The sequence below is a fragment of the Ahaetulla prasina genome, chromosome 3 (genome assembly GCF_028640845.1).
Source record: "Ahaetulla prasina isolate Xishuangbanna chromosome 3, ASM2864084v1, whole genome shotgun sequence".
Taxonomy (NCBI): Eukaryota; Metazoa; Chordata; class Lepidosauria; order Squamata; family Colubridae; genus Ahaetulla; species Ahaetulla prasina.
Window position 1 is genome coordinate 40,544,356 of NC_080541.1, and position 26,527 is coordinate 40,570,882.

Here is a 26,527-nt window from a genome sequence, read left to right on the forward strand (position 1 = left end):
CTCTTACAATAGTCAGAGATATAAAACAAAGTATCTACTGGTTTTCACCTAAAACAAATAAGCAAACAATGTTTATTTAGAAATACGAAAAGTTCTAAGTTGCACAACTCCGTCTGTTAATAAAAACTGGATAATATCTAGAGTTCCAATATGAATAACATACGATTCTTTCACTCTAGCAAGCTGTTCAGCCACCTAGCCAGTTTTTCGAAAACATACTCTTGGTGTCAGTTAAATTTTTGACTAATAATTTTGGTAGCGTGTTTCACTTTCAGACAAAAATGTACTTTCCATATGTTTATACTACATGCATAAATACAGACATACAAACACAAATGCACAATGAGACAAATCACAATGCTAATACTTATATTGTTTTTGATGATTTTTCGGCACAGCCCTAGAATAAATATTTTAAGGGCAATTAAGCAACATCATGCTGTGAATAAAAAAAAGTATAAAACTATGTCATCAAAATATGGGGCCAGGAAAATATGTTCATATAAAAACTAAGGAAAAATGCCTTATTAACTAAAAATAGTCCTATTCTTATTATGCCTTTTGTTGAGTTCTGAACAACTCGTCAGATAACCAGAGATGACCTCAGGGTATAGTCAGGTTATAAGGGAAAATATTTGGTTCTTTGTGTATTTAGGATCCATTTTTCCTGTAATAAAATGGACCGAAACCAGAACAGTTCTTAAAATACCTGTGGAATGAATTTGTAATGTTTAGAGTATCAGGAAGATGTATTCAAAACAATTGATAACTAATAACCAACAAGGGCCGTGGTGGCTCAGGCTCTAAGAAGCCTGTTATTAAAACACAGTAGCCTGCAATTACTGCAGGTTCAAGCCCCACCAGACCCAAGGTTGACTCAGCCTTCCATCCTTTATAAGGTAGGTAAAATGAGGACTCAGATTGTTGGGGGGGCAATAAGTTGACTTTGTAAATATACAAAGCATAGTCAACAAATTACCTGAATTTATCCTCTTATTAAACAGTAGCACATTTGATATCATTTTTGTTTGTGAAACATGGCTGAATTCATCCCTTCCTGACTCCATTATCTCAAACAAAGAATATCAAGTCTATCGATCAGATCGGGAAAACCGAAGAGGTGGTGGAGTGGCTATCTTTTACAAAAAGACACTGAATCTAAAAAATATCCAAGTAGCACATAAACTCTCTCTTCCTGAAACCATAGTATGCGACCTATCCCTTGACACTACTCTTCGATTCTTACTATGCTACAGAGCCCCCGACTATGACATTACCCACGCAAATATGCTAACCTCAATGCTAACATGGACTACCTCTTGCCCATACCCTCTTATCTTCCTTGGTGACTTAAATCTACCTCTCATTAACTGGACAACCAATGAATGTTCAACTGACCCAATCCATACTACACTATACAACGCTGTTACAAACCTAGGTCTTGAACAACTTGTAACTAACAATACAAGACTCAACAACTGCCTTGACCTCATCTTCTGCAACAATCCAAACTCAATTTACGGAATACAAATTAAAGAACCTTTTTCAAACAGTGACCACTGCATGATTGATTTTCGTCTCAATATACGTCCATACTTAATTCGCCATAACACCAGAACTCCCAACTACAACTTCAAGAAAGCCAATTACGACCTTATAAACAACGATCTTTCACTTCTGAACTGGCAAAATCTGTTTGCAACCTGCATAACCGCTGATGACCTCTATAGAATCTTCCTACTTGAAATCAATAGAGTCATTAAATTATATGTACCACGAATGACTACCATGTCCAAGAAAAACAAACTACCCATATCAATAAAAAAGCTTCAATCAAAAAAAAAATCCCTCTGGAAAAGAAACAAAAAAGGCTATGTTACAAACTTCAGAAACCGTTACAGAAACATATGCAACCAAATTAAAACTGAATGCACAAATTACCACACCAAGCAAGAAGAAAACCTTCACGCACAAATTCCAATCGTGCCTTTTATAATTTTGTCAACAGTAAACTTAAAGATTCAAGATCCATCCCACCACTAAAAGATTCTAACAACAAAGAATGCAATGACGAAACAGTCAAAGCAAACCTCTTCAACATTTTCTTTGGCTCAGTTTTTGTTAACTCCGATAACACATATCCAACATTCCACAAACGAACCAGCAATGACTATGATGATTTAACTCATATAGATTTCACAGAAGACAACGTTGGTAAAGCTCTTCACAACTTAAAACCATCGCTTTCTATTGGACCTGACGGTCTATGTGCATATTTCTTAAAAACTTTCCATTAATATAGCTGAACCCCTAAGTATTATCTTTGATAAAGCTTTCACTACCAGTTCTCTTCCCAAACTTTGGTCACTAGCCACAGTCATCCCCATCTTCAAAAAAGGAGACCCCAGCTTAGTCGAAAACTACAGACCGATCTCCCTTTGCTGCGTCACCTGCAAAGTCATGGAATCTATCATCAATCAATCCATTACCTCACACTTAGAAACTAACAACCTACTCTCCAACAAACAATTTGGTTTCAGGAAAAGTTATCATGTAACTTACAACTTCTCCACTGCAAAAACATATGGACTTCAAATCTAGATCAAGGCAAATCAATAGATGCAATCTACATAGACTTCTGCAAAGCTTTTGACTCAGTAGTACGATAAACTTCTCCTTAAACTAACATCCTATGGCATCTCAGGACCCCTCCACAAATGGATATCTGCTTTTCTGTCTAACAGACAACAAGTGGTCAAAATTGGCAATGCTTTATCAAATCCTGTTCCTGTCAAGAGTGGCGTTCCTCAAGGCAGCGTCCTTGGACCAACACTCTTTATTCTATACATTAATGATCTTTGTGACCATATCTCAAGTAATTGTGTTCTCTTTGCTGACGATGTCAAACTATTTAACACCACAGACAACACTTCTATCATTCAAAACGACCTTGACCATCTAACCGCTTGGTCTAAAATTGGCAGCTCCAAATTTCAACCAGCAAATGCTCAGTCTTACATATAGGAAAAAGAACTCTAAAACTAAGTACATACTAGATGGACATTACCTTACAGACGACCCCATCCCGTTAAAGACCTTGGAGTTTTCATGTCAAATGATCTAAGTGCCAAAGCCCACTGCAACTACATAGCAAAAAGCTCTAAGAGTTGTAAACCTAATTTTATGTAGCTTCTTTTCCAAAACACCACACTACTAACCAGAGCATATAAAACATTTGCTAGACCAATTCTAGAATACAGCTCACCTGTTTGGAACCCTCACCACATCTCTGACATCAATACAATTGAACGTGTCCAGAAATATTTTACAAGAAGAGTTCTCCATTCCTCTGAAAACAACAAAATACCTTATCCCACCAGACTTGAAATCCTAGGCTTAGAAAACTTGGAACTCCGTCGCCTCCGACAAGACCTAAGTTTAACTCACAGAATCATCTATTGTAATGTCCTTCCTGTCAAAGACTACTTCAGCTTTAATTGCAATAATACAAGGGCAACCAATAGATTTAAACTTAATGTAAACCGCTTTAATCTAGATTGCAGAAAATACGACTTCTGCAACAGAATCATCAGTGCTTGGAATACTTTACCTGACTCTGTGGTCTCTTCCCATAATCCTAACAGCTTTAACCAAAAACTTTCTACTATTGACCTCACCCCATTCCTGAGAGGACCATAAGGGGCGTGCATAAGCGCACAAACGTGCCTACCGTTCCTGTCCTATTGTTTTTCTTTTCTTCTTCCTATATATGTTTATATGTGTATATACTATATAATCTTTTTGTATGATGTTGTGACAAAATAAATAAAATAAAAAAAAAATAAATAAATAAATACAAATAGAATGAGACTATTGCCTTACACACTGTAAGCCGCCCTGAGTCTTTGGAGAAGGGCGGGATATAAATGTAAATAAAAAAAAAAAAAGTTGGACAGACCAACTGCATATCCCAGTTAGTAAGGCATTTAGTACCTGCTCAAAATAGTGCAAATACCTAAAGGCTGCTTAATGTAGGCCTTGCATATGTAACATTCAACATCTATTGAAGAAGCTGGTTCATCACCCATGCTCATTTCTCTATTAGTGACTTTCAGGGTTTCTCGAGACATCCATTCACTGTCCTAATATAACAGTAATGAGACAGGCTTTACATCATTTCAATAATGGTTTAGTGATTTATGAAATTGCTCTTACTTACTAGTGGCCTTTGGGCATTTGCCCTATTTTGAACTTATCAACATCTTTAAGCATTTACAACTGAAACTTTTCCAAAGCTCAGGGTGATGCTCTGGACATATTCCTTACTAAAAGTGTAACTGCTATGCCAAAGTCAATACAGTTATGAGCTAGTTTATCCTTATATCAAATATATTAAACAATACTATAAGTCACTCAAAGTCTCAAAATAACTGAAAATTTTTGCTGCGTAACATCTCACGGTTTTAATGTTAATATCAGACAATTATTTTTTCAATGATGCCACTGAGTATAATTAAACTTTGGTGAGATTCCTATAGAACTAAATATTCTACTTCTAGAGGATAGATATCTCCTTGGAGGTTTCATTCCTTTTATGTCTCTTGAAAACCAGGAGTATGTAGTAGATTTTCTCTGACACAAAGAATATATAAGAGCAATCATATCTACCATCCAAAATATTGTATTCCACAAGACAAATACATTTTTAAAGGGAATGCCAACCCTGCCTATAAGAAATTCCATCAATCAATTCTATGTAAATCTAAATATCAACAGGAAGTGGTTTGACTCTACAACAGGTGTTATTAAGAAATACCCTATATATAGACATCTATCTTTTTAACCAACTGAATACCTATTTCAGAGCATAACACATATGCATACATACACAAAGTTCACATAACCTACACAAAGTTCTCCTGGCATTTATACATTAAAGCAAAAATTAAAAATATTGGCAATTTTTCTATCTTTAAATTTTAGCTCTTCTTCTATTAAAGCTGATAGAACAATTATGTGTAATATATTTGTTTATCTGGCAAGCTTTATCTGGCAGTTTCTTAATGTCAATTTTTCTGGAATTGTTTTACAAATATGTTTGCTACAACTAGGAATAAAAATTGAACAAAACAAGGTATGTAACTAAAATTCAAACAAAACAAAATATAAAACAAGCTCAACAGTTACCAAAGCATCTGACTAAACCATGTGTACAATCATCTCGAGATTTATTGCAATTCCTATATAAGAATAAAGTCAACCAACCTTTTTTGTACATCTGTTGATGACTCCAATAAACCTCCAAAATACTTTGTGTTAAATTAATATCATCTTAAGATCATAAAAAGCTTATTATATGCCTTAGGATATGAAGCTATTGATTTGTGATACAGAAAGCTCCAATTTTCCATTCCAAAATTCCTGCTCATTATTCAAATTTTGTATATTATTTTAATTATTGGTAATACTGAATTGTTGACTCAGCTTAAAAAAAACTCCTTCTTAATGCTTTCAAAACCACAGGAGTTTCAGAGGCAGCCAAGACATCTGAACCAAAGAAAAATGTCTTAAGCGAATGTACTGCAATTCAGCTCTTTTGTAAATTATATTTCTTTCTTGCAAAACTTTATTAATAGTTAAGTAAAAACAACTATTCCATTTTCACTAATGTGATTTTTACCTGCCATTTTAAAATAAATACTACTCCAAAGTCAACATTTAATTTCTTACCCATTAATGCCCAAATAAATGGAACTGCCTTCAGTGTTGTAAATGTGAAAGAATTCCTGCTATGCTTAAAACTGAGAATCTGCTAGGATTCAAGTGTAACAAATGCTAATCTTCCAATTTTACTTATAATGGTATAACTTCAAATTTTGTTTCATTACTTTTCAGAAGTTAACAGATATACTCAGCAATATAATTTTAAACAGCAAAGCCTCAATTTTCATACAAAGTTGTAGTTTTTGAAAAAAAGATCAGTATTTGACCATTCCATAAGAACATAATAAATATAGTAGCTTCTCAATATGTTTAAAATATGTACTGTAAGTGGAAAAATCCAGTTGCTCACAATTATTCTGTCTCAACATACATTTACCAACTCTACCTGAAACCAATTTTTAAGATCCTCCTTCTCAAATAAAAACGTATGACAAAAAAATTTATATTTGTACAAGTCTGTATGTAAAGCCACATGCCAAAAAGTTAGTGAACTCTTATCTGTACAATTATGAACAGATAGTAACATTATACCTTTATTTTACTATGACCATAATTTTAAACTAAACTGGATCTGCTAGGATCAACCAGGTAATGCTGAAGTATGAATTAATGTTACCTCTGAAAGCTAGCAATTGTGTGAATGTCATAATTATTCAGGAAAAGAAACACAGCTCACTGAGTAAACATGAACTTTGTCTGTAGAAGGACTCCAATTTAAAATTTAAATCTAAACTAGATAAATAATAATCTGATCTGATAAGGGAAACTTCCTATTTCATTATTTGAAGATATATGAGCTAGAATGTTATTCTTTTACTGTAGTTCCACCAGTATACCATGGTATATCATTGTAAGCAATTGAAATATTAAACAAAGTATTTATGAGTTATTTTGAAAAGTTGGAAAAAGGAGCATGTAAATCGGTCGACTCCTCAGAATTTCTCTCCACAAGTGCTCCATACAGTAGCTTCTCACAAGGAGATCTGTAATATTATAGACACTAGTATAAAATAAGGGTATACTGTGGTATAGGATAGTCTTGAATATCTTTTCCTGTGTGCTATTTAGAGAGTCCAAAGCAATGGGTGATAACCTTGTCTGATTGGCCAGAGACTGAGTTGTAATTTGTTTAGACACGCCTTCTCCTTCTTTCCTATATAGCTCCAATTTGTTAACTCAGTTGGCCAAAAGAAACTTATTTAGCTTATTCTCCATTGCTTTGGACTTATTTCTAACAACGCACAAAGTAAATTATTTTAAAAATTTAGTTTTGGCTCGGAAGCGGTTTCTGGCACCGTGCCCAGCCCAGCGCCGCTCAGCTGAACCTTGGGGCTCCGCAGCAGCATTTATTCCATCGGAGAGGCCTGCGCAGCGTTTGGCATCTCCAGCTTTTTAATCGTCTTGGAGCTGGTTTTTGTGAGTTTGGCGGCGGATTGGCACAAGGAGAGCTCTGGTGGTGTTGGCTCTGCACTCTTTGTTTAATTGGGTAAGGATCCGTGGTGCCGGATACCAGATCCCTGGGGCAGGCTGCATTATGATTTCGCACTGAAAGCCTTGGTGTAGGCTCAGCGCCATTTTGGAATTCCCCCCCCCCACAACAGCCTTTATTTTCTTCCGCTTTCAAGTGTTGGCTTGGCATGATTAAAGCCCCTAACTGCCCTCCATACTGGGGTTGCTGTACTCCAGGGGATGGTTGCAATGAAATTGCCAACAATTATTAGAGATTTTAAACAAAAAAAAGTATTTTCGCTGATTCACTGTTACCTCGTAGTTTCAAAATGGCATCTCGCAATAGATCTACTTCTCATTTCTCTGCCTCTCCCTCCACTAGGCATCAGGCCTTGGAGGCTCCAGTCACAAAAAAGGGAAGATCTAGATCTAAACTTCCAATTACTAGATTCCAAGCCTTTACTGAAGCCTCAACTTCAGTGGCTGTTAAGGATGCCATGAGGTGACATTGGGCCTTGGATAAACAGTTTGACAAGGCCCAGAAAAAGGCAGAGGCTAGCAAGCCACATCCCACTCCTGTTTGCAGCGGGGATCCACCTGAGGCACTAAGCAAGGACTCTTGGCCTATGGATTCTCAACCAAGCCAGCCTGGTTGGTATCCCATTGCCTCCACTAGCACACAACCACTGCAGGCTGCAGGTATGGAGACTTCCTTAGGCATAGCCACTTCTGTACCAGGATCCTCTCAGCAGCACGGGGTTCCCATGCATCTGCTACCTTTACACCTACCATGGCGAGGCTCTGCCCAGAGAAAGGCCAAGGCACTGCACTGTCACAAAATTTGTGCAATATGATTGCCCACACTATTATCAGGGGTATTGACACTACTCTCATGCAACGGGGATTTTCTGCCCCATTGCCAGTGACAGAACCGAATCCAAGAGCCACTCCTTCAGTATGTCATTCAGACAGAGAGTACATTCTAGACTTCGCTCTGCTTTGCTTTCACAACAAAGTGACATGTCTTTTCAGAGCAAAGAAGAGGAGCTTCTGGATTATAATCTTTCTGAAGATGAAAAGGTCATTTCTGATAAGCCCCCTGTTACAGGTCTGTTTCATCATGCCCTGTTTAAAACTCTATTGTACAAGGCAAAGATAACAGCCAATATGGGGACACTTATTGGGCAATCAGGAGATCTTTGGACCCTCACGATCCCATGGCTCTTCTTTTTACTGAGCCTGTTACAGTGCAAGAGGTGGTTCCATTCCCTAAGCTCTTTGTGGATGTCATACAAAGATAATGGAATCAGTCGGGTTCCATCTCTGCCCCTAGTGGCATGGATAGGAAACTGTACAAACAATTTCTGTACAACTGTGGAATAAGAACTTGAGGATCTCCTCAAACTTCCAACTGTTGATGTTCCGATGGCCAGTTTGGCATCACCTAACATCCTCCCTTCCGATTCAGCTAAAGGTCTGAAAATGGAAGACCGAAGGGCAGAGCTTGCTGCTCGTAAAACCCACCAGGAAGCCGCCTGGGCCATTTACTCCGCTACAGCTGCGTTCTTTTTCCCCCTGACCTCTCTGATTTGGCTATGTCAAATGCAATCCCGGGCGTCCCTGGAGGATATCTGCTTGCATCAGGATTTAAAGAAACTGATTTCTGATGCTGAATATTCAGCAGATGCTACATTCATCTCTGCTAAGTTTGCTTCTCGAGCCTTAGCATCCAACATCACCTCCAGACACCTATATGGCTGAGGCAATGACAGGCTGACATGAAAACAAAATGGCACCTAGCAGCGGCTCCCTTCAAGGGTAGCTCTCTCTTTGGGGAAGCCTTAGATCTTATACTGGTGGAGGGCAAGGATAAAAGGAAGGTTCTTCTTATGTGTCCTGTTGAACAGACAGACAAAGTGAGTATCCTTACCGCAGGCTGCCTTTTCATGCATCTGGCACAATGTTTCAGAGCCCAACTTATCAGAGGCCCTTTCTTCCATCAGTAGACAGGCCACAAGACAGGCATTCCTTTTGTGATCGCTCCAGGCAGCCTCAGAATAGACGTCCCTTTCGGGGAGCTGGCTACTAACCTTACCATTGTTCCAAATGACTGTCCCGACAAGAGCCCTAATGGCGATCGCTTGGGCAGATTTGCAACCTGTTGGTGTCACATGACCACTGATGTCTGGGCATTACAAACCATAATGCTAGGTCAGTTCCAAACCCCGACGGTTCATCCAATGCTCCGACTCATGGGACCCCACCAAGAGGTCTCTGATGGAAGCTGAAATCCAGTATCTGCTGGCCATTCAGGCCATAAAATTGGTGCCCTTTCAACACCAGGAGTTCAGCTTCTATTCAATACTCTTTCTGAAATTGGGCGGCTGCAGAGCCATATTGGATCTAAAAAAGCTGGATGTATACATCAAGTACAAACAATTCAATATGCGATCCCTGCACACCATTCTGGGTTGCATACGGCAGGGAGATCTTTTGACATCAATCGACCTCTGAGAGGCTTATGTGCACGTATCCATCAGACCATCCCACATGAGGTTCCTCAGATTCACCTACACAGGACTGCATTACCAATACAAAGCTCTGCCCTTTGGACTTGCGTCCACCCCCAGAGTATTCACAAAACTTCTAGACATGGTGGCGGCTCACTTACGGATGAAACCCATATGTCTGCTATGTTTTCTGGACGATATTTTAGTTCTGTCTTCGTCCCCTCAACAAGCAAGCATAGATCTTCAAACCACAGTGCAAACCCTTCAAAATCTGTTGTGTCTTGCCCGCCCTCAGAGCAGCCGGGGCCTTCTTACCTGCTCCCGCACACTGAGGAATGTATGCCTCCCGGTCCCAGTCCTGGCTCCATGCCCACACAAACTGCAGAAGGAGAATCTCCCTGCCCCAGCCCTGACTCCATGCCCAGGCAAACGGAGCAGCTAGACCCCTCCCCCTCCTCCACAGCAGGTGAGCCTGAGGAGGGTTTATTACCAACAGCTGATTGGTGTGACCCTCGCATCAGAAGATTGGAGAGGCGGAGGCTACAGAGGGAAGGAGGCAGGCCTTAATGAGTGCTGAGTCATGGAGCCACACCCCATGGCCTATATAAAGGATCTACTTTCTGGCAGTCTCTGAGTCAGGCAAAAGTCAAACTTATCTTGCTGAAGTCACTTACTGGTCTCCTGCCTGCTCTGAGGACTTTGCTAGGACTTTGGGCAGAGCTGCAGAGGCACGCCTGATTCGGATTTCCCGGACCCAGCCGTCAGCGGAGGAGTGGCACACGACAAAATCACGGGTTCATGGTGAATTGGGAGGAGAGTCATTTGAACCTCTCCACCAACCTGATCCATCTGGGAGCACGGATCGACACTCAGGCCAGTCTCGTCTTCCTCTCCCAGAAGTGTCACTCCAGCATCTATTCCACCATAAGGCAAGTCAGAACCCTCAGAAAGGTCCCCTTGGTGCTCCTTTCACAATTGTTAGCAAAATGATATCCTGCCTACAGATTGTGCCTTGGGCGAGGCTCCCATCTTCTTCAATAGTTCCTATTACTAAGTCAACAGGCAGGCCTCAGCAATTCCATCAAGCGAGTCATAGTTCTCTTCAGGGTTTTCAGATCCTTGGAGTGGTGGATGTCGGCTGCCCTGGAACAGGGCAGCTCATTCAAGGAGCAAACCCGACTGATCCTGACCACAGATGCCAGTCTTTTCAGATGGGGTGCTCATCTTCAATCACGAATGACCCAGGGTCGGTGGACTCCACACGACCTCAATGACATCAACTGCCTGGAGCTGAGAGCCACTCATCTGGCACTTCGCCACTTCCAAGCTCAACTGTCAGGGCAACACATGGTATTACTGATGGACAATGTCACAGTCAAAGCACAGGTGAACCACCAGGGGGGCACCCGATCCAGGGCACTGATGAGCGTGGCGGCTGCGATAGGTCTATGGGTGGAGAAACACTTGTCCTCCCTATGGCCGGAGCACATCTCCGGAGCCTCCAATATCCAAGCGGATTGGTTGAGCAGATAGAGCATCGACCAAGCAGAATGGAAACTTCATTCAGATCTGTTCCACCAGCTGTCAACAAAATTCAGCACACCTCTAGTAGACCTCTTTGCCAGCCCAGCAGATGCTCAATTTCCTCAGTTCTACACCAGATTCCGATTGTTGGGGGCCAAAGGGATGGACACACTCCATTGTCGGTGGCCACAGGGCCTGCTGTACGCATTTCCACCGATACCTCTCATACTGACGGTCATCAAAAAGCTCCTCAGAAAGGTGCAGAGATTCTTCTCATAGCTACCCACTGGCCCAGACGGAACTGGTTTGCGGATCTACTGACCCTATCAATATCCACTCCCTGGAGGATTCCTCCCACCAGGATCTCCCTCAGCCAGAGGGCAGTGCTCCACCCAGACCCCCAATGGCTTCAGCTGGCCGTCTGGCACTTGAAAGGGAGATCCTGAGCAGTGACCACTTCTTGAACAAAGTGATTTCTACCATCCTTGTGTCCTGACGTCTGTTGACAATCGAATATACAAAGCTATGTGGGTCTCCTTTTGCCACTGGTGCACCGGTGCACCAGACATGCACTGGTTCCAACCTCGACATCTATACTACAAATATTGGAGTTTCTGCAGGAAGGCTTGGAGGCAGGACTAGCAGTTAATACCCTCCGCAGACAGGTAGCCGCTTTAGCAACTGTTCTGTCTTGCGAGGGGGCTTCCACCCTCTCTCAGCACCCGAGGATCCACAGTTTTCTAAAAGGGCTTCCAATCTATGACCTCCACCTGTTCATAGATACCCTTCTTGGGAGCTTTCCCTTGTCTTAAAGATGCTCACGTCCCCTCTGTTCAAACCATTGGGTTCTGTCAGCCTCAGACTCCTGACCTTTAAGGTCACCTTTCTCATCGCCATCACTTCTGCTCACAGAATCTCTGAATTGGCAGTTTTTTCACTGCGGAATGACTTGTGCATTATACATCCTGATAGAGTCATCCTCCGGCTGGACCCGACATTTGTGCCAAAAGTCAACTCTGGTTCCACTGGGCCCAGGAGGTCATTTACCAGATTTTTGTCCAAATCCCAAACATCCAAGGGAATGTAGGTGGCACACCTTAGATGTGCGCAAGGCCTTGCATATGTACATCACCAGGATGGCTCTGTTACAAATGATGGAGGTGTTGTTTATTTCTTTTCAGCTGGAATCTTGGCACAAAGGTATCTCCATCCACCATAGGTCACTGGCTCAAGGCCTGCATTTCTATGGCCTACGAACATCAGGCCTGGCCCATCCTGTCCCGAATTATGGTCCATTCTACTAGAAGTGCAGCCACAACAGCGGCCTGGGACACTCAAGCTTCAATCCTTGAGATTTGTAGAGTAGCTACTTGGGCATCGCCTTTTCCCTTCATTCAAAACTATAAACTTGACATGTTTGCCTCTGCAGAGGTGGCCTTTGGAAGAAGGGTCCTGCAGCAGGTTCTTCCAGTCAAGGGACCCTGGGGGTGTCTACTCCCCACCCTAGGGATACTTAGCTTGGGCATATCCCATTGCTTTGGACTCTCTAAGCAGCATACAGGAAAATGAACGTTGTACTTACCTGAACATTCATTCTATGTGTGCTGTGTGAGAGTCCAACCCCTCCCTAATTCTAACAGGACCCAGGGTCCAGGAGAGTATGTTTTTTTCTATCATGGCAGATTACATCGTCTCCAGATCCAGAACATTGTTAACAAACTGGAGCTATACAGGAAGGAAGAAGAAGGTGTGTCTAAACAAATTACAACTCAGTCTCTGGCCAATCAGACAAGGTTATCACCCATTGCTTTGGACTCTCACGCAGTGCACATAGAACGAATGTTCAGGTAAGTACAACGTTCATTCTAACTTAATTTTTGAGGCAATATATGTAATAACATCCTGACTTAGTAATATCAGTACTGAATACTAATATAAACATATAATATAGTATAGTATAGTATAGTATAGTATAGTATAGTATAGTATAGTATAGTATAGTATAGTATAGTATAGTATAGCATAGCATAGCATAGCATAGCATAGCATAGTATAGTATAATATATATAATATAATATATAATAAATATAATAAAATACTAATAAATAATATATAAAAAATAAAATATATAAAATTAATAATTAATAATAAATAAATAATAAATATAATATAAATAATAGTATTATTTATAGAATCCAATATGCTATATTTGGAATATTTTCCTTCCTTCCCTTTCCCTTTCCCTTTCCCTTTCCCTTTCCCTTTCCCTTTCCCTTTCCCTTTCCTCTCCTCCTCTCCCCTCCCTTCCCTAGAACTATGTATTAATTTTTAAATTATTTGTTATTCATCATCTGAGAATCTGTCATTGCATAGTTTAAATATCTTGGAATGATACAAGTTAAATAAAATAAAAACAAATGCTATTTTTAAAAATTATAAATATATAAATAAATGTAAATAAAGCTATTTTAGAGCTAGTTTGGTCTAGTGGCTAAGGTGCTAGCCTCAAAACTAGGAGACTCTGAGTTCTAGTTCTCTCTCAGGCATAAAAACCCGGCTGGATTCCTTTGGGCTACTCACCCTCTCCAACCCACTTCACAGCCTTGTTGTTGTGGGGAAAAATAGGATGAAGAAAAAATATTGGTATGTTGGCTGTCTTGAGTTTTGTGTGTGTGGGTATACAAATCTAAAAAAATCCTTCCATCTCACTAAATACTGTTGCATAAGTAATATATAAATCAACCTTTCCTCTGATGGCATTATTAATGTAGGTTCCTCAAATATAGTGTTGTGCATATAGACACTGATACATTTACACACACACAAAAAAAAAAAACACACACACACACATATTCAGCTAACAAAAAGAATATTTAAATATTGCTTCTTTAATGTATTTTCTCCAAAAATTACATGAGTAACTGAAATTTATTCGTTACTTTAATTGCAACAGGCAGATAACTTTTTATTTTACTATTTATTTTATTGTTAACTGTTTTTATTGTTAACATAGCACTGTTGTGAAATAACATGAAAAACTTGTAGAGCCACATCAGACATCACATCAACCATTTAACTGCATTTATTTGTTAGACAATACCCATTTTCTTCCAGAGAGTATTAACATTAGATTGGGCATGGCAATGGGTCTAAAGCAGCAAGCTTTCACTGGTTCTACAATTTCCAAGAAAGTATTTTTTTTAAAAAATATAAACAGTTATTATTTTATTTGTTTAAAAACTTTTCTGAAGATATTAATAGTCCACCAAAAATTCATATGCAAAGTTCTGTCCAGACTCACATCTGATTTTTCCATTTATTTTTTAATGTTAGTATTTAGTCTACACATCAATGTTGTTCAAACTTAGCAACTTTAAGATGTGTGGACTTTAACTTCCAGATTTCCCAGCCACAAAGCCTAATCTGGGACTTGAAGTCTATACATCTTAAAATTGCCAGGTTTGGGAGGGAAATGTTCCACATGTATAATGGAATGTGTGAATGATCATAGGACATAAAGGAAAGAGATGCTGCTTACAAACAATCAGACAAGGGAAGGAGGGCCCTGCAATCACTTTATGGTCAAGAAAAGACCATAAGGAAAGAACCCGCCCTCATTGATCAGATGGTTAAAAGTGGAAGTGAACTTGTACCTTTAGATTCTGTTAAGGTAGCTTTAAAATAAAGTAGACTTAGCTGACATAGCCATGTTTCCTGTCTGCTTAACCCAGGAGGGCTGACAACATAATAGCTGCTGTAGGACAATACTGGAAGAAAGAAGAGATACCTACAATAGAAGAATGGATATTGAAAGTTATTAATTTGGCTGAGATGGCTAAAATCTCAGCGTTTTTAAAAGACAATATGCAGGAAAGATATTTAATTGAATGGAAAAAATGGATTGATTATCTACAAAATAGATATCAGATTAAGAAATATCAGATTGCCTTTGAATAATTAGAAAGTTATTTTATGTAATGGGGAGGGGGTTGGGAGACGAAAAGCTTTGGATGTGGTTATTTGGATTGGAAGGGAAAATTTTATTCTATGTTTGGTTTATGTATAACTTTACTCAGGATTGACCCGGGAAGCCGGGGTGGGGAGGGGGGTGTTTTGTTTTTTTTTGGGAGGGAGGGGGAAAAAAGGGGGAAAAATGTTTTTGTTTTTTTAAAACTCTTTCAATAAAAAAAAAACAAAAAAACATAATAGCTGCTGCAACAGCTATATCCCATTTCATTTTCTATCATTTTCCCTGATATAATGTATAACTGTAATGCATATGATTTTTTTCCTAGTGTTTAGGACACTTTGCAAATTTAACAATATTTATTTATTCATTTTCTGCCAGATTTCATTGCTGTGTATACCATCACTAATTCCCTGAAATTAGGCATAAATTGTGTGGCACATGCAAAAAGATACACACCACTTTAAAATATTTATTTCATAATTTCACAAAGCATTGTGTTTTAAAGCTGTATTAAGATTTGTAATACTCTAAATTTTTTAAAGATGTAATCAGCTCATTTGGCAATTTGATTCTTATTACATTCTCCCTTAAATTCAGTGGTGGGTTCCTGCTGGTTCACCCCGGACTGGACGAACTGGTAGCGGCGGTGGGAAGCTCCGCCCATTGCCCAAATGTCTCTGAACATGCGCGAGTGCGCACCCACAAATGAACCGGTAGTGACAGGATTTCAATCCCACTACTGCTTACATTCTAACACAATCATAGGTAATTCATAACCTCCATGCTAACATTAACATTTGTACAAGGAATATCAATCAGAATTGTGATCATGACTGCATACATGCTTTATGATAAAAAACATCATGCAATGTAAATCAATTGTGAGATTCAATCTAAATGATACTGAATGGTGTCTTGCTTTAGGATACACAACGATGAAGAAATCCCATGTGCACATTGTTTATGAATGTCAGCAACAGCAGTTTCCTCCTGTATTTCTAAAATAAAGCCAAGGACAGAATTTATAGTTATTTTGGAAGCTATGAGTATCAGTGTCATAAATTCAATCAGATCTGTCAAGAGTATACCAAAATCAGAATTAATGTATTAATCAATTGTGGTCCCTTGAGCCCTTTGTTTTGCAGTGGCTGCAGTTATATCTTTTGGAAAAATGGAGGGTTCAAATCTTTTATAGTTAATTATTCTGGATTATTGTTTGGATATCAGCCAAACTGCTGGGCCTACATTATATTTAATTATTTCTTACTAGGCATTTACACAGCCTGCAATCATACATCATTTGTCAATTAATGCCAAGAAATTTCATAAAAAAAGATGGACGGGAATCACATCTTTTCTGATCTGCGTCACTCAAAATGCTATTCTCGGTAATCTAAATATGTGAGAAAAATCATGAACTAAATAAGACAGACTGAATCAAAATCTTACCCGAGTTAGCAACAGTAGTCAAACTTTAACCGAAATGCTGGTCCTTACCAGTTTAGAGATAGGTATACTGTATCACATATTTAAAATTTGGAAAGACAAATCTATAGAAGAGATTTGGGGGCAAAATTGTCTTAATATCTCTTTCTTTCTTATTCATAGAGCTTGATTAACTGTCCACCAGTCAAACTGAATCTCATTAATTAATTTATAATAAAGGAAATTAAGCTGACATGATACATAGAAAGAGAAACCTCACTTGAATTCCAAAAACCTGATTTCTTTCTGGGAGCAATTTTCACTTCTGCTTTTAAAAAACTGAGGCAGATATCTTGTGCAATCATTTCACAGGAAAACTGCCTTCAACTAACAGGAAGCTTTAGTCTCTTGTTAGGCCCACAATTACCTGCCACAATTACATTATATACACATATCATGTATTTGTTTTCCTATATTATATACATTATACATTATATACACATAGCATGTATGTGTATATACCATGTATCCCCGAAAATAAGACATGGTCTTATTTTCTTTTGGGCCCCAAAAAATAAGCTCCAGGTCTTATTTTTGTGGATGTCTTATCCGCTTACCTTAGGACCACTGCAGCCGAGCCTCCCGTGTCCTGACACCTGTGGTCGCTTGCAGTTGTTTGCGGGCAGAAGCCACATGGCATATCATGCCACTGCCGCCACTTGCGGTAAGATGATGTGTGGCTCGCCGCGCCAGTGCCACCAATCACGCCAGGAGGCTGCATGGTGTATTGCACTATTACGCATGTGGCGGCACCAGCACAATGTGCCACATGGCGTCCTGTCATGAATGGTGGCACCGGTGTGATGAGCCATGCGGTGTCTTTCCGCGAGTGTCAGCACGAGATGATGCGCCATGTGGCATCTGGCCATGAGTATCTGCAAGCGGCCACATAAGAAGTCAGGCAATGGTGCGGTGACCAGTGGTCCAGCTGCAGTAATCCTAAAGTAAGTAGATGGGTAAGGGTGGGACTGCTTTACAACCCCACCCCCACCCTAGCTTGATTTTTATGCATGCACTTGTCCCACCTTGTACAACTAGACAGTGGGCAGGGCTTAACTGGGACTTATTTTTGGAGTAGATCTTCTATTAGGCACAGGAGTGAAAATCAGACTAGGGCTATCTGTAATATCTTATACGTATGTGTATATGAGAAAGATCAAAATCACAAACATGGAAGCCAATGTTAGTTTGGAAATTCACTATATGTGCTTTGCATACCTCTCAACATACATACTTTACCTTAAAACTTGCATATCTCTGTCCTATCTCTATATCTCTAGCTCTGTATTTTTTCTCTTATCATATATGTATCAGTTGCTAATTTGTTTTAAATAGTTCAAAACAAAAGCTTCCAGGGTTACTGAGTTCACTTACATGCCTGTACAATTTCAACAATATGCAATGGCAGGCTTCTCTAGCTAGGTGCCTTTGAGATGCATTGGACTAAAAAATCCCAACAAATTGGCTTTCTGACTTGAATGTCTATGGAAGGGCTGTCAAACTCAATTTCACTGCCAGCCGCATCAGGGTTGTGGTTGACCTTGGTGGGGGGGGATGTGGTCGACTGAGTGGGTGTGGTCAGCTTGATGTCCCTCACTGGGCTTGGCCAACTGGGTGGGCATGGCTGGGTGGGTGGCTGGTTGACACCACTCCCCAAACTGCAGCATGTTTTCACTTGGCATTGGGTAGACTGGGGCAAAGCGATGGTGTTAAACCGGGCTGAAGCAATGCAGGCTGGTTCCTTACATTTTCCAGGACGGCCGCATGGGCCATATCTGACCACATCACAGGCCAGATCTAGCCCACGGGCCTTGAGTTTTACATCCCTGGTCTTTAAGATTCTCAGTCATCTCCATCTCCATTTCTTCTGTCTTGAAATCAATGAATCTGGACAACACAAGGTTGGTATAAACAATATAAGCTTCCTTTTTCAACATGGATTGTCTTTCCACTATCCTAAGAACGTTCTTCCTCTCCAACTTTCACAACCTAACTAGTCATTCATCAAAGCACATAGTCAAGTAATAAGAGTTAGCATTCTCCTTGTTTTCCCCATCTACTTCCCCATCTACAGAATTTGTAGCAGAAATATTTGTATGAGAAATCCTATTATTTCTCTAAAATATTTATGACTTATCTTAAAAATCTAGCTAAGCCTAAATATAATGAGGAGATTTTATTGATTTAGGGTAACCCTATGGCTTATAGTATTACCATAATATATTTAAGAATTCCTAATGTCTGGGAGCTTTTATGGTTTTGTCATTGCTTACCCTTATGTTGTATGAAGGGCACTCTTTTAATTATAATGTAGTTTTATAATACAATACGGGAGGATAAAGAGTAATATTGTGATTTTAAAAATAAATTAAAACAAACATGAGAGTCAAGAATTCCATGCAAAAAAATTTGAACTAAGCCTTCAAAAATGAAATTTAAATATATGACTTTTTTTTTCAGTTTTCAGAAATGCACTAGGAATGCCAGATAAATATTAGATCCTTAATATACTTTTTTTGGGGGGTGAGCTTTATTTTGAAATACTTGACTGCTGCTAACTATTAACCCTAACTAAATACAGGACATATATAGAGGTGAACAGCTCAAAAATGCTAGCACATAATTGTGACTCTTCTGTTCTAAAGGCACAATGCTACTGAATATAGCACTGGATGCCAAAGCTAAAACCAACAATAACACAGCTGCAAATACCTGCTTCAGAATCCTAAAGCAATGCCTGAGGAAGAAGAAATTCCATATTTTCCATTTATCTTAATAGTATGCAATCATCTATTCACTATCCTTACTTGTAGCCAGGAAAAAAACAGGAAATAGTCACAATTCACTTCATTCTGTGTGAAGGTCAGTGTTTATTGGCTTAGTGTCATCTGTTTCTATTATTAAAAAAAATAATAAAACATCTTTGTTTTTACATTTTTATGAGATTGGCTGACAGAAGCACAAACCTAGCAAAGAGTATTATGAGAAACAGTAACCTTTTAGGAACCACTTATTATTTCTTTTCATTTGACTTTTGATAATATTCATGAAAATAATTATTTGGTACAAAAAGAAAATCTATTATATTCATTCAGGCAAAACAACCATTCTCTGAAATTGATTCTTAATTTTTTTTTTTTTAAGACAGAGTTAGAGCATCTTATCTAAGTGCAAATGTGGAAATTCTCCTTGGATTGTAAAAGTCCCTTGGGAAAGGCTCTCTGATACCACAAGCATTCAAGACACCAATCTTTGTTAATCACTAACAGGTTAACATCTCTGAAAATAATACTGTCTAACAAGAGAGGAATGTACAAGTCTGGTTTTCATAAAATTTCAGGCCCAGGACAAAACATAGGAATCTGGTAGGACTACTACTTTAAAATATATATTAATTAACAACACATTATCAGTCTGATAAAAAATATGGACTGCTATTTATCTGATTTACAGATATACAATGGAAAGTAAAGCTTTTAAATAGTCTTTCAATTTTATGTTTCTGCGTATGCACACACAAACACGCATACATAAAAGCTTCAAAAATCTATAAAGATAAGCAACTAAAATAAAACCAGAAAAGGGAAATCAAAGAAACTGTCATTTTTAGTAACTAAGCATGAATCTTAAATTACTCAGTCAACGTACAGATATGACTGTTGAGCTACATTTTATAATGACTATGAATTTATTAAACAAACAGAGAAGATAGGCTACAGCATTTTTCCCCAATGGAATCTTATATATATCCATTCAATCCAGAATTTAGTTGAGCTTAGTCTCAGATATATGTACAAGATTGCAGCCTGAATAATTTCACCCATTCGGAAGTTAATTAATTAATTAATTAAGAACTTGATGATACATGATATTCAATGCTGAAGGTACAATCTTCTGGAACTCAAATTTTTTGTTTATTTTTACAAATATTTAGGGTTTTTTATTTATTTATTTTATTTATTATTTATTATTATTTATTCTTTATTAAGCTAAATATTATTAATTTTACTCCATTTTTATTTATACTTTTTATTTGTTTAATTAATTTGTATAGTCTCCCACTCCAACAAGTGACTCAAAATAAAAAACAACAACAATAAAAATAATTGCTTGCTATCCTCTGAACATAAAAGCCACTTTCCAGTTATTCATCTAAATAATTTGGCTTCAAAATGGCTGATCACAATTTAAAAACAACAATGCCGACAACTTCTGATTTTTAAAGACTATTTGTTCTTTTAAGGCTAAGAGGCATGAAACAATATAGACAAAAATATATCTACATGCCATGTTATGATGATCACCTTGTGTTGCTAAATCTGTGTACTTTGAATGTAAACATTCATTCGTTTGTTTGTTCAAGTTTTAAGAGTGATATATTTAGAAGGAAAGGTATGAGGGAAGGGATCTTCTAGTATGCTTCAGACATAGGATTTCTGGGGTTGGACAGGACAATTCTATTTATTTATTTATTTATTCGATTTGTATACCGCCCTTCTCCCGAAGGACTCAGGGCGGTTCACAGCCAATAAAATTACATATAATACAGATTAAGAACAGTATAAAAAACTTATTCAATATATGGCATAAAAAACTAAAATAAGAATAAAAACCCCATTTAAAACTACATTTAAGCTAGCCCTGCATGATGAAACAAAAGCGTCTTCAGCTCGCGGTGAAAGGTCCAGAGGTCGGGGAGTTGACGAAGCCCCGGAGGCAGCTCATTCCAGAGGGCCGGAGCCCCCACAGAGAAGGCCCTCCCCCTGGGGATGGCCAGCCGACATTGTTTGGCCGACGGCACCCTGAGGAGGCCCTCCCTGTGGGAGCGCACAGGTCGATGGGAGGCTACTGGCGGCAGTAGGCGGTCCCATAAATAACCCGGTCCTATGCCATGGAGCGCTTTAAAGATAGTAACCAGCACCTTGAATTGCACCCGAAAAACCACCGGGAGCCAGTGCAGACCATGCAAGAGAGGTGTCACATGGGCGCCTTGAGGTGCTCCCTCTTTCACCCATGCAGCCGCATTCTAGACCAGTTGGAGTTTCCGGGTGCCCTTCAAGGGGAGCCCCATGTAGAGAGCATTGCAATAGTCCAGGCAGGATGTGACGAGAGCATGAGTGACTGTGCAGAAGGAAACCCGGTCTAGAAAGGGACGCAACTGGCATATCAGGTTAACCTGATAAAAAGCTCCCCTGGCGATGGCCGTCATATGCTCTTCTAATGACAGCCGTGCATCCAGGAGGACGCCTAGATTGCGGACCCTCTCTGTGGGGGCCAACAACTCGCCCCCAATAGTCAGCGATGGAATCAGCTGGCTGTACCGGGATGCCGGTATCCACAGCCACTCGGTCTTGGAAGGGTTGAGTTGGAGCCTGTTTCTCCCCATCCAGACCTGTACGGCCTCCAGACACTGGGACATCACTTCGACGGCCTCGTTGGGGTGGTTAGGAAATATACAGCTGAGTGTCGTCAGCGTATAGATGACATCTCACCCCAAAACCACGGATGATTTCACCCAGCAGCTTCATATAGTTGTTGAACAGAAGGGGCGAGAGAACCGACCCCTGTGGTACCCCACACAAGAGGCGCCTCAGGGCCGATCTCTGCCCTTCTGCCAACACCGTCTGCGACCAGTCAGAGAGGTAGGAGTACCACTGATAAACGGTGCCCCCCATTCCAAGCACCCCGAGCCGCCGCAGCAAGATACCATGGTCGATGGTATCAAAAGCCGCTGAGAGATCTAATAGGACTAGGACAGAGGAGCAACCTCTGTCCGAGCCCTCCAGAGATCATCTACCAACGCGACCGAGGCCGTTTCCGTGCTGTAACCAGGCCGGAAGCCGGACTGGAACGGGTCCAGATAGACAGTTTCATCCAGGTACTGGGGGAACTGTCTTGCCACCACACTCTCAACAACCTTCGCCACAAAACAAAGGTTGGAGACAGGATGATAATTTGCCAAAACAGCTGGATCCAGGGAAGGCTTCTTGAGGAGTGGCCTCACCACTGCCTCTTTCAAGGCGGTAAGGAAGACACCCTCCACCAGAGAAGTTTTGACAATTCCCTGGAGCCAGCCTCGTGTAACCTCCCGGGTAGCCAGTGCCAGCCAGGAGGGACACGGGTCCAATAAACATAAGCCTCCCCAGTATCCTGTCTATGTCCTCAGGAGCCACAATATCGAACTCTTCCCAGATGGAAACCCCAAGACCTGCCTCCTCCACCCCGCCCGACCCTACCCAATCTGCATCCAGACCTTCCCGAATCTGAGTGATTTTATTGTGCAGATATTGCCCAAACTCCTCAGCACGCCCATGTAAGGGGTCCTCCACTGCTCTCTGACAAAGGAGAGAGCGAGTCACCCCAAACAGGGTGGCTGGGCGGTTATCTGCCGATGCAACGAGAGCGGAAAAATATGTCCGTTTTGTCACTCTCATCGCCACTAGATAGGTCTGAATGTGAGACCTTACTAGTGTCCGGTCAGATTCGGAACGGCCGGCCCTCCAATTTCTCTCTAGGCATCTTTTCCGGCGCTTCATCTCTCTCAGCTCCTCAGAATACCAAGGAGCTAGTCGAGATCGGCACCGGATCAGAGGCCGCAAAGGCACAACGCGATCTAGAGCCCCAGCAGCCACCCTATCCCAGGTGGCGATTAGATCTCCAGCCGAGCCGTGGGTTGAATCCTCAGGTAATGGCCCAAGCTCCATTTGACACCTCTCAGGGTCCATCAGGTACCTGGGACAGAACCAGCGATCTGTCTCCGTCTCCCTGCGGTGAGGGTTGGCGGTTCGAAAGTCGAGTTGAAGGAGGGAATGGTCTGACCATGACAGGGGTTTAATAACTAAGTCCCCTAACTCCAGATCATTCAACCACTGTCCAGAGACAAAAATCAAGTCCAGAGTGTTTCCCCCGACCTCACTAACTGGGTCAGGTCCAAGGCCGTCATGGAAGCCATGAACTCCTGAGCCGATGCGGATGCTTTGCCAACCGACGGCAGGTTGAAGTCCCCCATAACTATAAGTCTGGGGGTTTCAACCGCCATCCCGGCGATCACATCCAACAACTCGGGCAGGGTTTCTGTCATGCAGCAAGGAGCCAGGTACGTGATCAGCAAACCCACCTGCATTCCCAGGCCCCACTTCACAAAGAGGGACTCACATCCGGCTATCTGTGGTAAGTGACCTCCCTCGGCTCTAAACTCTCGTTAATAATAACCGCCAGCCCCCCACCCCTATCCTGGGCCCTTGGCCAATGGAATGCACAGAAACCCGGTGGGCACATTTCTACCAGGGGAAACCCCCCTTCCGTGCCCAACCAGGTCTCTGAAATGCCCATCAGGTCCGCACCCCCCTCTTGTATAAGATCGCAAATGAGGGGGGCTTTATTTACCACGGACCTGGCGTTGCACAACATCAGCCGAAGGCCCAGACTCTGGGGATTCAAGCCACTCGGGGAACGGGAAAAGTCAGGGGGACCGGAGTGCGTGATCGCTCGCAGACAGCCAGCACACACTCCCAGAACATGATACGGGCCCCTGCTTCCGCTACTGTTCTACTATCACTAGAATTAGGAATGTAAAGGAGGCACAGGATTTATCTATGAATTTATTTATTAAATTTATATGCTGCCCATCTCATGGTTTGAGGTGACCCACAGTGGCTTGCCTTAATAAGCAACTGGAATTAATAATGAAGGAAATGGTATCCTTGAAAACAGGGTACAATAACAATTTAGTTTATGGATAGTTCTGCTTGTGACTATTTTATCAAACCTACAAAAGGAAGAAATGTAAGACATAAAAATAGTCATTGCTTATTTAAATCTAGTCATGATTTATACACACACACACACACACACACACACACACATCATGGCTCCCTACTGCAGAGTCCAGATGTTGTATTATATATTAATAGTATGAATACAGGGAGAAATTTGGCAGGAAAAAATAATTTTCAGGCAAAATGTTCAAGGCTGTTTTTAAAATCAACATAGCTAAATTCATGCCTAACATTATTTAACTTTACCACTATAGCAGAACAATAGCCAAGAATACAATTGATATTATGTTTGTAATACAAGTTGTTTTGAAAAATAAACATAATTTTGTGTATTTTAAAAAATTCATAGGACAATGGCAGATATTCTTCTGTTCCATACTATTTCTCACCCAATGCAATCAAGGTTTTCTCCAAAGGCAGAAGCATATTATTTTACTACAAATTTTAAAATAAAAGTATCAGAAATTTTACAGAAGTAACACCTAAAAATTAAGAGAGTATTTTTTAAAAAAATATGCATAACACTATATGACCTTTTAAAATTTGCAAATGTACATATTTCGAAAGATAAGCGGAAAAAATTGATATCTTAATTTGTTTTTTATATTGTATCTTCCAATCAATGTTGACCCCTAGTGACTGCCTGAAGAAGTCCCTCAGGTTTTCTTGGAAAGGTTTTGGAAATGGCTTCTCTTAGCTCCTTCCTAGGACTGAAAGAAAGTGACTGGCACAAAGTCACAAAGGTGGCTTTGTGCCAAATACAGGACTACAATACATTGTCACCTGATTTCTAGCCTAGAATCTTCACCACTACAGCAAACTGACTTTTTAAAATTCTATTTATTTAAATGTTTAAGAATTTGTATAGTGCCTCTCAAAATAATTTATAATGTCGCCGCTTGGTGGGCCTCAGCGGGTTCTGGCTGATCGCGCCATTCACGCTGGAAGCCGAGAGGGCCTTACTAGATGCTCCTGCTGCCGAGCAGCCTTCAGTGGTATGAGGCTGGCTTGCCCTTCATGCTGGAAAGATAATGATCAACCAGCGAAGTGGGAGCCAGGCTAGATTTATTAGCCAAAAAGCAGTCAGAATGGGACAGCTCAGAATAAGTCTGTCTGATCAGACTGAGTCTGAAAGCTGGAAGACAAGAGGAAGAGGAGAAGCTTATCATCTTGCAGACTGAGTCTTATCAGATCCGAAGGAGTTAAACCATTCCTGACTGTAGGTCCCGCCATTCCGGAGAAGAATTTAAATTCAGTAATTATATATTTAAATTAAGAACAGCAAAATAAAATGTTTGCTGTATGGCAATCTATTCAAATAGGACCTAAAATATAAATAACATTTCTTTTTTTGCTTTAGTACAAAAGCCTTTTTATTCCTTCTGAGTTTTTAATTCTAATTATGGTTAAAATAGAATTGTAAAAATTCCCTAATGTCAAAAGCTCATGGTAGGTGCCAGGTGTGTTCCTCTGGAGAAGGTTTTCCAAACTAATTAAAGATGACCATTGACCCACTGCAGTATAGGAAAACTCCTAGACTGCTTCCAACCTTTTTTTTTTTAAAGAAAAAATTCTTTAAATAAGAATACGTAGAAATATCCTTCAGATACTGCGGTTCTAATCTAGTCTTTATAGATTAATAGGAATAGTTTCTATTAGGATCCAGACACAATCTATCATCATACCTCTCATTCCAAACAATATTCTGTCCCTTCATATTTTAATGAAAATTAAATGGCATGGAGTATAACATTCCCATGCAAAAATGCAAGATAGTGCACAACTGAAACTCTATTCCCTTTTGTATGGGTGCCATCATTGTACACCAGGGGTATCAACTCATGGCCCATGGGCCAGATGCGTCACATGCCACGCCCACCCCTGGTTTAGCAAAGGGAAAACAGTCCCAATTTCATGTTATGACAATGTGACATGAGTTTGATACCCCTGTTGTACACCTATATAAAGTGGGAAGGGATGAAAGGAGAAGCTTGATTATACTGCCTAAAGCCACTACCCTGTCTTTTTGGATCTTCCCCTTAAGGTATTGGTATTTATAAATTATACGGCATTGCCAACTATATGCA

General features: G+C 40.2%; 1 protein-coding gene across 4 annotated transcripts in view; it reads right to left on the minus strand.

Annotated features, from left to right (window-relative positions):
- Positions 1 to 26,527, minus strand: part of ZFHX4 (zinc finger homeobox 4) — a 206,346-nt gene that overhangs the window by 101,722 nt on the left and 78,097 nt on the right. The gene's annotated exons all lie outside the window — the stretch shown is intronic.